The sequence below is a fragment of the Schistocerca americana genome, chromosome 3 (assembly GCF_021461395.2).
Source record: "Schistocerca americana isolate TAMUIC-IGC-003095 chromosome 3, iqSchAmer2.1, whole genome shotgun sequence".
Classification (NCBI taxonomy): Eukaryota; Metazoa; Arthropoda; class Insecta; order Orthoptera; family Acrididae; genus Schistocerca; species Schistocerca americana.
In genome coordinates this window covers 209,440,584-209,459,030 of record NC_060121.1, presented here as the reverse complement: position 1 = coordinate 209,459,030, position 18,447 = coordinate 209,440,584, and positions in this window count along the sequence as shown.

Genomic DNA, 18,447 nt, shown 5'->3' with positions numbered 1-18,447 from the left:
TGCTGAGATCAGTATTCCCAGCTTGTCTCATCTCTAGGCAGCATTTAATTTTAATTTGCTCCTTCAATGGTTTTATCACTTCCAATCTCATGGACATGTAACAAATACAATGGCTTACCTTACTGGCCGAAAGCTTTATGTATTTGTGACAGTCTTTTTGTTGTGCCTATTTGCAGCTCAGCATCTCTGGTATGTGGTGACCAGCAACTTTGCTTTTCATAATATTTTAAAATACAATGAAACAATAATATGAGTCATTTATCACAAAAAATTTTATTTCAACAATTGAAAGGTCTGTTCATATTTCGCTTGGTGCCGTCCTGTCACAGTCACCATTGATTAGAGATGTGGAAATGGAATATTAATTGCTTCAATAACTGGAAAAATAGATTGCAAGGAATTGTTGAAAAAATTTTTTGAAGGTAATTTATGAATCAGTGCACAATCTTGGGTGAACTTTAAGTGATAACAATATCAACAGACCTTTAATATCATTACATTCCAGGTCAATAAACATAATTTGCATTATCCACTAGAGATGGGCCGTTCGCGAAGTAACGGGTCCATATGAACGGTTCATCAAGATGAACGGAATGAGCGAGGAACAAATTCTAGGGAACGGTCTTTCATAGTTCACTTTGGTCACGGCTTTCTACATATAGTTCCCAGGAATGGGAAACGGTCGGTCTGGTTCCTGCAGCAGCATGTCGGCCAGTCTCATTCCAGCCTTGGTCCTGTTCCCGTCTGTCTCGGTCTCGGTCGCGGCTTTCTACTTATAGTTCCCGGGAACGGGAAATGGTCAGTCTCGTTCCTGCAATGGCACGTTGGCTGGTCTCATTCCAGCCTTGGTCCCATTCCCATCTGTCTCGGTCCCAGTCTTAGTCTCATTCGGCCAGACTTGTTCTTCTTCGTGTGGCCACTTGCTCATAGTTCAGTATCAAGTTGTTGTTCGTTTCGTTCGCTGCGCACGCTCATTCTGGATCTGTTTCAAACCTCTTTTGAACTCTGAACTTCTGGTTCTTTTCCAGGTATTCTATTGAGCGTCAATGATTGGTAATTAAAATGTATTTTATAATGACCTATATTACATAAAATTATGTGTTATGTAATACATACACCTTTTCAGGCAACAAAACAGCATACCAGCTTACTTCACTATTTCGATAAACAGCAGAAGGAATACTTGTAAAAAGGCAAGAATTTTTTGTTATTACACATACAAAGAAAGTCGGCATGGCACACACGAGTGGCCATTTTCTGTCTTTTTTTGATCTGAGGTAAAAGAGCATGTTCAATTGTTATGGAAGGCAGAACGACTTACAACCGAACGAAGTCTGTGCTCCATAATCAAGTGTCTGGTCTCACATTTTGTAAAGAGAATGTGATAACGTCTACAATATTATTTCAATGGTACAGGGTGGCGCACCAAAAATCGGCCCTGAATACTAGACTGCTCACTGTCGACTACCAATCATCATCTATTGTTTTGAAGTTGTTGTTTGCATTAGCTTATTTGTTATTTCTTCACTGCCTAATTATTACGAGTTTACTTATTCTGCTCATAGTGGTCAACAAATCCTGCGTAATTGGGAAGCAGTATGTACTTGGGGCCGGTTTTTCATGCACCACCTTATATTATTTCACTGCGATCAGCCACATAACACTACAGCTGGCTAAGTGAGAGGTTTTGCAGAGTCACGAAAATTACAAGTGTGTGAGAATTATGTTGTGAATAAAAACTCTGTACTCCAGGGCAGAGGCAACTGCCTCCTCTTGGCACCTTCCGTCTTCAGTCATCTATGCTACTAATTTTCAATTTTTCATAAGAACCATATACCAAGCACAAATGAACAGTGAACGAGTAAAAATGGACAGTTCCCAAAAGAGTGATCACCAGTGAACTAGTTCCCAAGGATGAATGAGTTTGCCCATCTCTATTATGTACTGCTTCTTCCAGTAGTGTGTGGTGCCAAATAATCACCACAACCATTGAAATTGTTGATTTGTCACATAAGGCACAGTATTTCTAGTACACTACTGGCCATTAAAATTACTACACCATGAAGATGACATGCTACAGATGCGAAATTTAACCAACAGGAAGAAAATGCTGTGATATTCAAATGATTAGCTTTTCAGAGCATTCACACAAGTTTGGCGCCGGTGGCGACACTTGCAACGTGCTGACATGAGGAAAGCTTCCAATCGGTTTCTCATACACAAACAGCAGTTGACTGGCGTTTCCAGGTGAAACATTGTTGTGATGCCTCGTGTAAGGAGGAGAAATGTGTACCATCACATTTCCGACTTTGTTAAAGGTCTGATTGTAGCCTATCGCGATTGCGGTTTATCGTATGGAATCGGTGGGTTAAGGAGGGTAATATGGAACGCCGTGTTGGATCCCAACGGCCTCGTGTCACTAGCAGTCGAGATGACAGGCATCTTATCTGCATGGCTGTAACGGATCGTGCAGCCATGTCTTGATCCCTGAGTCAACAGATGTGGACGTTTGCAAGGCAACAACCACCTGCAGTTCGACGATGTTTGCAGCAGCATGGACTATCAGCTCGGAGACCATGGCTGCGGTTACCCTTGACGCTGCATCACAGACAGGAGCACCTGCGATGGTGTACTCAACAACGAACCTGGGTGCACGAATGGCAAAACGTCATTTTTTTCGGATGAATCCAGGTTCTGTTTACAGCATCATGATGGTCACATCCGTGTTTGGGGACATCGCGGTGAATGCACATTGGAAGTGTGTATTCGTCATCGTCATACTGGCGTATCACCCAGCGTGATGGTATGGGGTGCCATTGGTTACCCGTCTCGGTCACCTCTTGTTCGCATTGACGGCACTTTCAACAGTGGACGTTGCATTTCAGATGTGTTACAACCCGTGGCTCTAACCTTCATTCGATCCCTACGAAACCCTACATTTCAGCAGGATAATGCAAGACCGCACGTGGCAGGTCCTGTACGGGCTTTTCTGTATACAGAAAATGTTCAACTGCTGCCCTGGCCAGCACATTCTCCAGATCTCTCACCAATTGAAAACGTCTGGTCAATGGTGGCCGAAGAACTGTCTCTTCACAATACGCCAGTCACTACTCTTGATGAGCTGTGGTATCATGTTGAAGCTGCATGGGCAGCTGTACCTGCACACGCCATCCAAACTCTGTTTGACTCAATGCCCAGGCATATCAAGGCCGTTATTACAGCTAGAGGTGGTTGTTCTGGGTACTGATTTCTCAGGATCTATGCACCCAAATTGCGTGAAAATGTAATCACATGTCAGTTGTAGTGTAATATATTTGTCCAATGAATACCCGTTTATCATCTGCATTTCTTCTCGGTGTAGCAATTTTAATGGCCAGTAGTGTATAAGTAAACAAAGTTCAGTAAGTGCCTACCAAGTCTGAGTCATTACTTTCACATTAAATCCATTGTGTTTAGTCTTGAGTGTGACAATGTTGATGCAGGAATGCTCCTCCAGATATCACATAAATTATTCTTGTCTGCACCAAACCTCTTGATGCAGGAACTTGGTGACGAGTGAAATGATGAACAGATAGGATTTGAACTTATAACCATGCGAATAAATATTCCTTTTCTAAAAGTTTATGTAATACTTTCGATGAACAATTAAAACACACATTTTTAACAACGCTGGTATGACAGATCCAAGCATACGTCCGTACACTACCACTCCATGAAACGAAAAGAGTGAAGATACATGAATTAATAAATTGAAGAGCATATTTCTTGCTTTGTTTTATACAAGTATTTAACAAGGTATCAAAACTTTGTCCTTGCCACAAAAAAAAGTCGTTAATTTACCTTTGGTGGTGCCTTTGGCTTATAACTCATTCAGTTTACATGTAGCTTAAATATAAGAGGAGAAAAGAAAAGAAAGAACAATAATATGATTCAATACAGTGGTCGGTGCTCAGAGCTCCTCAAGCTGATAAGTTCATATTTAATATTTCTTGTCTGTCTCATTACATTTGAAGCAGAATAAATCAATTATTTTTCCAGTTTAAAAGGAGTGTATTCTTTTATAAACAATCTGCAAACAACTGTGCAAGTTCCTTTTGTATTACTTCTACCATTTCCGCTGGGGAAAGAAAAAAAGAAAAAAAAAATCTCTGGATGCCTTTTCCTTCTTACTACCTCAAATGGCTTTGTACACACCTTTCGGGATGTGTTTATTTTCATTATTAACTGTTTGTATTTATGATTCTCCTTGAACTATATGCTCGTTAAAGAAGTCATGCAGTGTATGCACAATTTTCACTGTGGCAATTAGTGTGTGAGGTGCCATCTTAAATCATGAAGTAGTATCTATCCAATATAAGTTTTTGTTTGGTCTTCTTAACACTTTTATAGTTTAATTTATTTCTCTTGCTGTATTATTATTGTATTTTTTCACGTCCTCTGAAAAACATTTTGAAATAGATTGGTGTAATTCAGTGTATTCTATCATTTTACTACTTTCGATTGCTTGAAACTCTCAGCTTCTCTTTAATAACTGTCTTCCACATACATATCAGTGGAAAATTGTTTCATTTGTTTACATGTGAAGTCTTTCCATCAATTTTATGTGCATAAGAAATGTTACACAATATATCATCACAATGGCACATCTCAGTTTTGAAAACTAATATGATAATCGAAAATTTAGAACTCTGACAACATTTCACCACATTCTGAAATGATAGATATCCTCATCATGTTTCTTCCCATTTTTCTCAATGTGGTATTCTGCCACCTGTCTAGTCTACAAAATAACCTTTTGTATCCGTATGCCTCTTCTGCTCTCATCCTTATATTACATAGGTCATATCTGTGTGAAGCATCCAATTGCAAGGCTTGTCCCAGTCATCTATCCAGACCAAGCAAAGATGGTGTGCTGGCAAGACACTGGACTCGCATTTTGAATTTCCTTGCTGCCATTTAAATTTACGTTTCCTAGATTCCCATAAGTTGCATAAGTCAAATGCTGAGATGGTTCCTTTGAAACAGACAGGATCAGTGTCCTTCCACATCCTTCTCCATCCTGAACTTGTGCACCAACTCTGATAACCTCATTGTTGACAGGATCTTCCCAGAACACTCAGTTCCAGCTTCCTCTGGTGTATACTATCCCATTGCAGAAAATTTCATCTCTGCAAGTAGCTATGTTGTCTCTCAACTGTACTGGAACCATTGTACGGCTTCTTAGGTAGACACAACCTATGCCATTCCATATTGCATCCAAATGACACCATTCGCAAAGGATTACATGACAGCTAGTCAGCACTGTAGTCTGCAAGTCCTGATCATGAAGTGATTGTCTTTTCTATTTTTCTACATTTTTGTAGTTTTATTGAGCAATCAAAAGTCTAGGATAGAATGACAACAATATGGAAAGGATTGATTGCTACGCAACACACAGAGGTGCCGTTTAATCACAGACAGGCACCATAAAAAAGAATACTAGAAAAATTTCAGCTTTTGGGCCAAGTCCTTCTTACGAAGTAAAAAACTCACTCATATTCACACAACAAAAACTCATATTCACATGGCCACTGCCTCCAGTCCTTACAGACCAGAGACATTATCCATATGTGTGTGAGTTTTTGTTGTGTATAGATGTGTGAGTTATCTGCTTCTGAAAAAAGTCTTTGTCCAAATGCTGAAATATTTCTAGCATTCTTTGTCATTGTGACTGTCTATGACTCAGCACATCCCCTATGTGATGAGTAACAATTTATCCCTTCTATTTAGCTTTGTTGGTGAAGTTGTAGTTGTGCTATTATTCGAAATCACAGATGTATGCATCATCACTACCACCACCATCACCACTGAAGTGTTCCATGGTGGGGAAACTCCAACAAGAACATGTGCATATCCAAAACACCTTTTATTCTTAACGTTCAGTTCTGAATCTTTGAGGCACAAATTGGTAAGCAAAGGTTTATCACTGAACCAAAAACTAACAAGTTGAAGATGGTGTCCACAAAAGGTCCTCTCTGGAAATTTGTTAATGAAAAAAACAGTCTCTTCCAATTATTGCCGTTAATTAGTCCTTGGATCAACTTTGAATACAAATCACTGTCCTGTGGGCAGTCTATTAATAAAGACATCCAGTGAAAAAATTAAGCCTTCCTTGACAGATAAGGAGAAATCTGAATTACTGTTCAAAACTAAAGTCCACACTTAAAAGTGCCTTTGTAAACTTAAAGTTCACTACAACAGCCTGAGACAAAACTGCTGATTGGTTTGGCTGAAATCAAACATCAGTGAGATACCACACTTCCAGTAGAAAGGCGCCCTGGCAGGGCGGGCTGATGAGGAGTGGGTGGCGCAGCATCTGGCAGTGTTCAACATGGTCAGTGAATCTGTTTGTAGAGCTGCCAGTCTGGCCCTAAATATTCTCGCAACAGATTCACACAGAATTCCTATTGGCAGTGTGACATGTTTGCAGAAGCATAATATAGTGCGGCATTCTTGGCTAATGAAGCCAGTGGTGTGCACGCGTCCTCACCACTTGACTTCCATGCCAAAGGGGCCTTCCTGTACCATTTAAATTTGCCGAAAGCTCACCTGCAACCACTGACCTGGTGCAGGAATCAAGTATTAGGCCATCTGCATGCTGTTTCAGTGGTGTGGCACTGGCACTTAGTCTCAAGATGCCAGTCATCATCATCATCATCATTATTATTGTCACCAACATCATTATGACTTACTTCACATCTACTCAGGATAAGGGCTTCCTTCAGATGTCTCTATGTATTATAAGTCTGCAGTCATTTGTTTTCATGTCAGTATTGCATATTTTCTAATGTCATTTACACATCTGTTAGTTCATCACTAGGCCATTTCTGTTTGCTTGGAATCAAATGAAGAACTTGCTTAGTCTAACTACCATCCATTCATTCATTTGGTTACATGTCCTCAACACCTCCTATTCATATATTCGTAAATTCATATACAGGGTGTCCCAGCTATCTTGTCCACCCAAAATATCTCTGGAACAATAACAGCTATTGGAAAACGACTTTCACCGGTATCAATGTATCAATGTAGGGCTGGGGCCCATGAATGTACATATTTGGAAACATTCTAAAACGAAAGCATATGTGTTTTTTAACACAAACTTATGTTTTTTTTTAAATGGACCTCCTATATTTTTTCTTCAGCAATGCATAGCATGACAAAGCACATACACAATGGCATTGATTGCATCGCAATATTCCCATTAAATCCCGAGATATTAAGATGCGAAGTTGACGCTTGAAACACCCGACATGCGCTGCTAGCGCACGTCCTGAGGCGGACCAATAATGCATATTCCTCATATTGACAATTCTTTTGTTGGAGAATGATGCCTCATTGGTAAAGAGAACATCTGCAAAAAAATTTGGATTAGTCAGAAGTTTTTGCTGAGCCCATCAACAAAATGTTACCCTATTGCGGAAGTCATTTCCATGAAGATCCTGGTGTAAATGAACATGGTAAGGATGAAATTTATGACGTTTGATTTTGACACACCAACTTCACGTTCAATTTTACGTGTGCTGATTTGAGGATTCACAGCTATGGTAGCGAGCACAGCAACTTCAGCACGTTCATCTGTGCGTGTTCTAGGACGATGTCAAGGTCTTGGATTTAAGCTTCCCATTTCACGTAGACGAGATGTGAGACGACCAAACATCCGGCGCGAAGGTGATGGCTTGTCAGGGAATCATCTTCTGTACAGTCGTTCTGCTTGAACAGCATTTCATCCACCTACAACAGGGTACAGTACAGGTATGTAGAGTATGGTAGAAAACAGACATATTAACTTAATAATCATAATGTTCGCTAACAGTACTATCAACAAACAAGCAATCTCATAACTTATTTCCCGTCAACGTACATTCTCCATAGATCAGCAGCATTTCTACCATATCTTCTTGTGTGTACATTAGACTGTACAGTATAAGTTCCACAACACAACGTTTATTCACAATGTGTACTACCTCCGTGCCGTCACTAGATTACTCTGATGCACGACTACACTGGCAAGCGGTGTACTGCACGCCAAAGCAACAACAAATGGGATGCTCGGAGGGTGGTGGAGTACAGGAGTTTGCATGGGTCGCAAATCATAAACAAGGCGAAGTAGTAACTGTGGCAGTAGTGGGAACTACGTTGGACACTTAACTAGGTACACCCAGGCCCTGCGCGACAGGCACAATGGGTCATATAACGCATTAGATAAACCTTATTTTGGGTGTGCAGGATAAATAAGACAACCTGACGGGTGTACACCGATCAATACTGGTTCATATTGTGTACGCAGATACGTAAAACGTGCAAGAGGGAAACCATTATGTGCTTATCAGAGTTGATGGCAGCAGACTGTATTATTCGTTTCGGACCTCTTGATAAGTATGGAGGTGTGATTACACATGTCAATCACATTGCGATTACGGGGTGCATGGAATTCATGCCTGAGCCTCAGGACGTGCGCTAGCAGCACATGTCGGGTGTTTCAAGTGCCGACTTCGCGTCTCAATATCTCGGGATGTAATGGCAATATTGCAATGCAATCAACACCATTATGTATGTGCTTTGTCATGCTATGGATTGCTGAAGAAAAAATATAGGAGGTCCATTTAAAAAAAACATAAGTTTGTGTTAAAAAACACATATGCTTTCGTTTTAGAATGTTTCCAAATATGTACATTCATGGGCCCCAGCCCTACATTGATACATTGATACCGGTGAAAGCCGTTTTCCAATAGCTGTTATTGTTCCAGAGATATTTTGGGTGGACAAGATAGCTGGGACACCCTGTATATTCATAAATATAAAAATAAAATAAGTGTTATAAATTGTCTAAGATGGCATACTGTCATATTACAATACACTATTAGACACATTGTCTAAGAGCCTATATTTCTGGCAGAGCCTACCACTTTGTTTCATTACTGAGTACACCATCTTGACTGAATGGTGTACTCAGTAATGAAACAAAGCAGCAATCTCTGCCAGAAATATAGGCTCTTAGACAATGTGTCTGATAGTGTATTTTAATATGACAGTATGCCATCTTAGGCAATTTATAACACTTGAAACACTTGATAATGGCACTTTGAAGCTGAAATCATGATTGTGTAAGTGTAAATGTAACACTGTAAATAAACAACAGTCTAATGGCAGTACTGACTTTAAAGAAATATATTATGACTGTGGCCCCACATTATGAAAAACAAAAATTATTAGACTATGGATGTTTTGTTTATTTTTCTGCACATTCTTCCATCTTACACCATCTGCACACACTTCTATCATGGAATGCAGAAGCTGCCGAACTGCCACTATCACATCTGCATGATGTCCTCTTCAGTGGATAAGCATGCTGTTTGTCATCCATGCCTGACCACCCATCCTATGCCCCTTTTTCAATGAGACCATTGACCACCAGTATGGGAGGATGCCCTCCTTCTCTGTTACCTCTCAGAGTTCACTTTTGGCTACTGTTCCAATGCTTAACTTCATGCCACCTGAAGCATTCCCAATGTCACCTTGGCTTTGTGTGGCAGCCCATTTTCATCTTGGACTTCATTCCCTCCCCAAGGACATTACTCCGGATTCAACCTATCACTGAAAGTTTCTCAACTTTTGCTCGCAACTTAGTGATAGCACCTTTATGTACAATGATGGCTCTAAGGAACTGTGTTGGTTGTCCCTTCATCATTGGCACTGACTAATTTCTGTATCGACTTCCAGAACACTGCTCGGTTTTTACAGCAGAGCTTATCACCCTCTATCAGGACACCCAGTATATCCGGTGAAAAAGGCTTTTTAATTGTGTTGTATGCTCTGATTCTCTCAGTGCCCTTCAGAGCCTTTGTGTGCTGAACTCAGTCCATTGGTTAGTGCAGTGGGTTCAAGAAAGCTTCCACTTTCTTGCTGTTGAGGGAGCCACTGTGATGTTCATGGGGGCACCAGGTCACATCAGTCTGATGGTAAATGAGGCTGCTGACACTGTTGCCAAGGCTTGCAGTCCTTCTACCTCATCTGCTGGCTCACCTAAATCCTTCAGATGATCTCCATGTTGCAATCTGTTGGCAGACTGTGTCACTTTGGCATCACCAGTGGTCTTTTCTTCACGGGAACAAGCTCCAGGGAACTAAACCTCTCTCAATGGCTTTGTTGACCTCCTCTTGGCCCGAGAAGAACTTTTAGCTAGGTTGAGTATTAGGCACTGTCTTTTTTCCCCCACCACGTTTTGCTCATTGTCACCAGTCTTTGACAGTTTGCCATTTCCTGACCCAGTGCCCCTTTTTTTAATCACTTAGGTTCCAATGTATATTTGCCGTCAGAGTTATTGGCCATTTTAGCGAATGGCACATGGGCTGTTGGTCACGTTTTACTTTTTATCCAGCATAGAAATGTGGTGAAGGACATTGGTTAGGGACCTCCGTTGTCCCTGCAGGATATTTTGTGGATCTTTCTCCAAGGGGAAGTTCTAGTTTCTAGCTCTTTTTCCTTCCATTGATTGGGTTTAATGTAGAGTCACTTTTTAACTTCTTTTACTTATTGGTATTCTAAGCTTATGACAAGGGCACTTACGACTTCACTTGTTTTGTGCCCTAAAAAAAAAAGAAAAAGAAAATCCTCATACCTATGATATTCTCACTATTTGAACACTACCACCGAAAGTCCTGCATACTCCAAATCCACTACCTCATTCCTCATATCCTCATGCACAACTACTCTTCCTTTGAGTTCAAGGTATACAAACAGATCCACAGCACAGCCTTGGGCATCTGTATGGAACCTTTATTTGTCACCTTACTTTGGGCCGTCTGGAAGGATCCTTCTTAGCCTCCCAAAACCTCAAACCCCGTGTCTGGGTCAGTTTCATTGATGATATCAATATGATCTGGACTCACAACCAAGACACCATGTCCTCATTCCTCCATCTTAACACCTCTCTCCATCCACTTCAGCTCATCCTCCTCAACCCAACATGCCACCTTCTTGGACGTTGATCTCTACCTGGCTGATGGTTCCATTCACACTTCTGACCATATTAAACCCCTAGGCACTAACAGAACCTGCATTTTGACAGCTGCTACCAAAAAATCACTTCCATGCAGCCTGGTCACCCAAGAAAAGTGTATCTGCAGTAACGAATATCCCCATGTCCGGTATGCTAAAGGTCTCATGAAGGCATTCACATACAGACACTACCCCCAACCCTATTGTGCAAGCAGATTTCCTGTGCCATATCCTCACACACTGTAATCCTCCTCATAAATCAGCATATAAGGAGCACCACCCTCATCACCCAATATCGCCCTGGACTGGAGCAATTGCATCATAATCATCACCAGAAATAAGAGACATCCTACTCAAGATCCTTCCCAACCTTCCTATCCCATTGCCCACCCAACCTACACAATATCCTGCTCCATACTTATGCAATTCCCACTCCAGGCCTTTTGCCACAGGGCCATATCCCTGTGGGAGACACAGGTGGAAGACCTGCCCAATCAATCCACACAGCACTTCCAACTCTAACTTTGTCACAGGCTTATTCTATCCCATCAGTTGCAGGAACACCTGTGAAAGCAGTCATGTCATATAACAACTCTGCTGCAATCACTATGCAGCTTTTATGGAAGCATGACAAGCAACAAAATGAATAGCCACTGCCAAACTTTGGCCAAGAACGAAGTTGACAGTTCAGTGGCACACAACATGCTTAAGTTCAATAGCTACTTCACAACCCCCACCATACGGATCCTTTCGTCCAGCACCAGTCTAATTGAACTACTCAGGCGAGAGCTACCCTTGCAACACATCCTTCACTCCCATAACCCTCCTGGCTCCAATCTCTGCTAACCCAATGTCCCCACAGTCTGTATCCAACAATTTTCCCTTCCTCTGTCCTGTCACCCCTTCCCAATCTGCACCTCTATGTCATCTTCATCATGTGCCACATCTCACTGGTTCCAGTACTCATGTATCATGTGCCTAGCTCATGTACCTACCACCCTTCCTACCGTCAGTCCTAGCCAGAAAACGTGCTGCCTCCCTCCGAGCAGTTAACTACCCATCTCCAACCTCCCTCTCTTCTTTCCCCGTGTGTGTGTGTGTGTGTGTGTGTGTGTGTGTGTGTGTACTGCAGCTCATCAACTCATTTATTTCAAAGCTGCAAGTTTTCTTTCTCTTCCCTGTGTGCCTGTAGACAACTCAACACTTCTACTATTTGGAGAGGGGTCTCCTTTACTCCTAAATTATTTACATTCTGGCAGAACTGTCCTTGCTATATTAAGACTATTTAAATTTGCCAAAAAGAACCCATGCTATAGCCACTCTTCTGTTTATTTCTTTTCCAGTTCAGCCAGTCACTGTATTCAACAAAAGACACAAAAGTGTATTACTGCTTCTATGACTACATTGTTATTATGTATTATTTATTTTATTTTCAATGTGTAGGTTATGCACTAGAATGATTTTAAGGAGTTTCGGCTGAATTTACATATTGCTTACTTTTAATTTATGTTGTAACATATAACCTATTTGATCAATCACCAAGATACTGCAGGTAGATGTAGCAGTTAACAGTAGCTGTTGTGTGTGGAGATTATGTCTCCATATCTATAACTGCATAATACGAATTAAAGTTTTATTGACTGACATAATGGTGTATTAGTCTGTGTGTCTAACTCTGCCAATTTTTGTCATACAGGCTGTCATCAGTGATCCATGAATTCGTCTCACTGATACAAATAAAAATATGTACTTTCATTTTTGTTAGCATTAACAGTTCATGTGTAATTTGATTTGTGCTAAGCATAAGGGCCAGTCATTTCATAAACTGCAGTCACCAACAGTCAAAGCTACACAAGGCGTTACCACAAAAATGGCCTACAGAACTCTGCCTTCTTCTCCCAGAAAGTCCCGCCGTGGAATGCAAATGCTGAAACTCCAACTGATGTATCCACCTCCATTGCACTAAGCCCTGCTTTTAGCTCTGTTGTAGAGTCCATTCACATTTTCCCTGAGCACTTTGGTCATCCTCTCATAAAGTGACATAGTAGCTCAACTGAACAAGGATTAGGGAGGAAATTGATCATGCCTTTGTTGAAGAAAGCAAGCTAGCATTCCCCTGAAATGATTTCGAGAAACTTTAGAACAAGATAGTTAAAAAAGGATTTAAAAGCTGCTCTTCCTAGCTATGAAGCCAGTGTCCTAACTAATTTGTCAGCTTTCTCAATCCTGATTTCATCAGTAATTATGGTGTGAAAAAGGGAGAAGTGAACAGGAGAGTTCCTCTCCAGCCTTAACATTCTGTTGTACAAACAAAAAGGAGTAATAGTTTAAAACTTTCATAATTCTGGATGTAGAGCATTTGTATTTGGTACTTCACAGTTGAAGGTAACATTGGAAGAAAGTGCTAGTGCTCAATTTAGTAAGGGTTAGTCTTACACTGAGCAACATGGTGCAGTGGTTAGCATACTGAACTCACATCCTGATTTAGGTTTCCCATGATTTTCCTAACTCGCTTTAGGCAAATTCTGGGTAGTTCCTTTGAAAGGGCATGGCAGATTTCCTTCCCCATCCTTCTCTAATCCAATGGGGCCAATGACCTCGCTGTTTGGTCCCCTCACCCAAACCAACCAAACAGCCTTATCATCCTATCTCTAGTTTTTCTCCACATTACTTTATCCTGTACAAGCCTCTTCACTTCCAAATAACTGCTACAACCTACATCCTTTTGAACCTGGTTATCGTATTCATCTCGTGGTTTCCTGTACAGCTTTTACCCCCCCCTCCCTCTTCCCTCCAATACTAAACTGGTGATCTCCTGATGTCTCAAAATGTCCTATCAACCAATCCCTTCTTCTGGTAGGTTGTGCCACAAATTTCTTTTCTCCCCAATTCTATTCGGTACCACCTCATTGGTTACATAATTGACCCATCCACTCTTCAGCATTCTTTTTTAGCACCACATATTAAAAGCTTCTATTCTGTTCTTGTCTGAACTATTTATCATCCATCCATACAAGGCTACACTCCAGACAAATACCTTCAGAAGACACTTCCTAACACTTTAATCTGGGTTTGATGTTAACAAATTTTCGTCTTCAGAAGCATTTTCCTTGCCATTGCCAGTCTACCTTTTATATCAGCTCTATTTTGGCCCTCATCATTTTATTTTACTGCCCTAATAGTAAAACTCATCTACCACTTTTAGTGTCTCATTTCCTAATCTGATTTTCTCAGCACTGCCTGATTTAATTTGACTACATTCCATTACCCTTATTTTGCTTTTATTAGCATTCATCTTATATCCTCCTTTCAAGACATTCTTCATTCCCTTCAACTGCTCTTCCAAGTCCTTTGAAGTCTCTGAAATAATTACAGTGCCATTGGCAAATCTCAAAGCTTCTATTTCTTCTCCCTGGACTTTAATTCTTTCTAAAAATTTTATTTGGTTTCCTTTACCGTTTGCTCAGTGTACAGATTGAATAGTATTGGGGATAGGTTACATCCCTATCTTACTCCCTTTTCAACTATTGCTCCCCTTTCATGCCCCTCAACTCTTATAACTGCCATCTAGTTTCTGTACAAGTTGTAAATAGCCTTTTGCTCCCTGTACTTTACCCCTGCTATCTTCAGAATTTTAAAGAGTGTATTCAATTCAACAGTGTCAAAGGCTTTCTCCAAATTTACAAAAGCTATAAATGTAGATTTGCCTTTATTGAACCTGTCTTCTGAGGTAATTCATAGGGTCAGTATTACCTCTCTTGTTCCTACATTTCTCCGAGTCCAGATTGAACTTCCCTGAAGTCAGCTTTACCAGTTTTTTTCCCATTCTGCTGTAAATAATTTGTGTTAGTATTTTGCAGCAATGTCTCATTACACTGATAGTTCAGTAGTATTCACACCAGCCAGTACACGCTTTCTTTGGAACTGGAGTTACTACTTTCTTCTTGATGTCTGACAGTATTTCGGCTGTCTCAAACTTTTTGCACAAGAGGTGGAATAGTCTTCTACTCCAGGGGCCCTGTTTCAACTTAGGTCTTTCAGTGCTCTGCCAAATTCTTCTGACAGTGTCATATCTCCTATCTTATGTCTATCTATATCCTTTTCTCTTTCTCTAATATTGCCTTCAAGTTCATTTGCCTTGTATAGCCCCTCTATATATTCCTTTTATCTTTCAGCTCTCCCTTCTTTGCTTAGTACTAGTTGAGCTCTTGATATTCAAATGGCTTATTTTCTTTTCTCCATTGTCTCTTTATTTTTCCTAGAGGCACTATCTATCTTTCCCCTAGTTATATAAGCTCTTATATCCTTACACTTGTCCTCCGGCTATTCCTGCTTAGCACTACCTGTCAATCTCATTTTTTAGACATTTGTATTCCCTTACACCTTATTCATATACTGCATTTTCTTCTTCCATCAAATAAATTCAGTATCTTCTGTGATACTGAAGGATTTCAAGAAGGCTTTGTCTTTTTACCTATTTGATCCTCTGCTGCCTTCTCTATGTCATCTCTCAAAGCTACCCATTCATTTTCTATTATATTGCCCTCCCCTGTTTCATTCAATTGTTGCGCAATGTCCTCTCTGGAATGCTCAGCAACCTCTGATTGTTTTAGCATATCCAGGTCCCATCTCCTTGATTTCCTACAGCTTTCCAATTTCTTCAGTTTTAGTCTGCAATTCATAAATAATAAATGATGGTCAGAGTCTACAACAGCAAGCTCCGTGGTTCATGGGGGGAAACACACTGAGTTAATTTTTTAAATTTCATTACCAAATACCAAATTTGATATTTCATATTCAAGAATTAATTAAAGCATATGATCTTAATAACTGATGTGTCATGCCGTCACTCATACATGCAATTTGGGTTATGCATTTCATCATCTACCTAGATCCTCTTTATTGTCAGTACATTCCCCCTTTGTTCTTGTTCATTCAGTCATTAAAGGAAGCCTGATTTGACTATTAAAAAACGAAGTGAGTTGAATATACAATAATTTTTGACACTTATCTAGTGGCAGTTCTTGTCCCCTAAGATACGTTCAAGGTTCTTCAAATCAGCAACAAAACAGGAACTCAAAAAAAGCATTCAGAGGCTAAAATCCTAGAATGTGCAACAGATGATCAAATATCAAATTATCTAATAAAGTATGTGACTGAGAAAATAATTGTATCACACCTGGATTAGCAAACTTCTCATGCAGAAAAAGAATACTTCCACAAAAAATAGAAGTAAGCAAATTACAGCTAGTATACAAGAAAGGTGGCAACTTAATCATAAATCAGTAAATTAATATACAATTGTTTATGGACAGTAGAGTAATTAAATTCCTAGAGAAACACACTCAGGTTTCCAAAAGGCAAACCTGCAGGAGCAATTATTTTTAATCCAATGTAGGTGCATTAGATAAAAGAAACTTGGCATGTGCTGTGTTTCTGGATTTTTCTAATGCTTTCAACACGGTCGCCCTCACAGCTCTGACAGAAAAACGTAAAAGTTGTGGTACACTTGGAGATGCAACAGACTGAATAGAATTATTTGTTGGCAGTGGACAGCATTACATGACCAGAGAGACTGAATGCAGATCTGAAATCAGGACCATAATGAATGGAATCAGGAAAATAATATCAAAGGCAGAGAGAAGGAACAAAAAATACTTTATGCTAATGACATGAGAGTAGTAAGTGTAAGAAAAAATCTGGAAACACTTAAATGAAGTGCTTCCATGTCAAGAAATACGAAGTGGCATCAAAAAGTATTGAACAGTCTTCTTTCTCAAGTAAACCAATGAAATGCAGGAGACTTCCCTCAGTGAAGTGCAGAAAGCATCAGTTGCTGGCAGTTGGCCTATTGGCCTATGATTGAGGATTTGTAATGAGCACTTATTACATTCCATGAAATTGTAAGATGATGGATCAAGTGGAGCAACGATATTGCATCAAATTTTGCCAAAAGCTTCAAGAGGATTTCAGGAATTATGTCATGATCAGCTCATGGATAAAGGAGTAATACAATGACTTCAAAGATGACTACACGGTAGACAGGTGCTCAGCAAGCCAAGTGACAATGTAATTGAGCAAGTGTGTGCTTTGGTCATGATAATAATAATATAATAATAATAAAGATTTTATTGTCTTTAGGCCATTACAGCAATTGACAACGTCAAATGAAGTTACAATTTATAATACAGTGTGATAAGGTATTGACTACTGAAATATTTTAGCTTATATTACAATAAATGTACAGTGGGTCATCTGTTGGATTACTGCATTTTACAGTTGAAGAATTCATTGATATCATAGAACGGGTGGGCAATAAACCATTCATGCAGTCTTTCTTTGGATGTATGTTCAGGAAGATCCTGTATGGCATGTGGCAGCTTATTAAATAGCTTGTGCCCTGTGACTTCATAGCTATTTATTGATTTTGATAGTCTGTGGTAAGGCGTGTATATGTGTTTGATGCTTCTTGTGCTGTAACAATGTACATTTTCTCTATGTTTCACATCTTGTAGGTTCTTCTTCGTAAAGATTAAGACACTGTATATATAGAGGTTTATTACAGTCATAATTTTTTGTTTAGTAAATAAGGGTTTGCAGTGAGCCTTATGTGAAGAATTTGTAATTATCCTAATGGCTTTCTTCTGCAATAATAGGATGTCATGTGTATGACTACAGTTACCCCACAAGATAATGCCATAGGATATTATACTCTGGAAAAATGCAAAATAAGATGATCTGATGTATGTTTCAGGTACACAATTTCTGAGTTGTCTTAATAAATAAATTACTCTAGATAGTTTACTACTAAAATAGTTTACATGTTGGCCCCAGAATAACTTTTCGTCTAAATAAATTCCCAGGAGTTTAACAGAACTAGGGTCACCAGATAGTGGCTTGTCTCTTAGAGTGAAGATTATCTGCTGAGTTTTATTTTCATTTAGCAGGAAACCATTTGCTCTCAACCAATATGCTGCATGAGTGAGTGTATTTTCAGCACAGGTTTTAAGATCATTAAGATTGTTACTGCTATGGAGAAAAGTCGTATCATCTACATACAATACAGTGGTGGATCTAATAAACGAGGGGAGGTCATTGATCATTATCAGAAACAGGAAGGGCCCCAGTACAGATCCCTGAGGCACACCTACTTTAACATTTTCTATGTTTGACATTTCCTTACCAACACAAACTACCTGTTTACAGTTGTTGAGATAAGCTTTTAATAGTCTGAGACTGTTTTCTTTGATGCCGTAGAATTCTAGTTTCTCTAGTAGTGGCATGTGCTCAACACAGTCGAAAGCCTTGCTTAGGTCACAGAATGAGACCTGAGCAAAGTCTTTGTTCTCAAAAACTTTGAGGATGTAACTGACTACCGTGTTGATTACATCAATGGTCGACAGATTC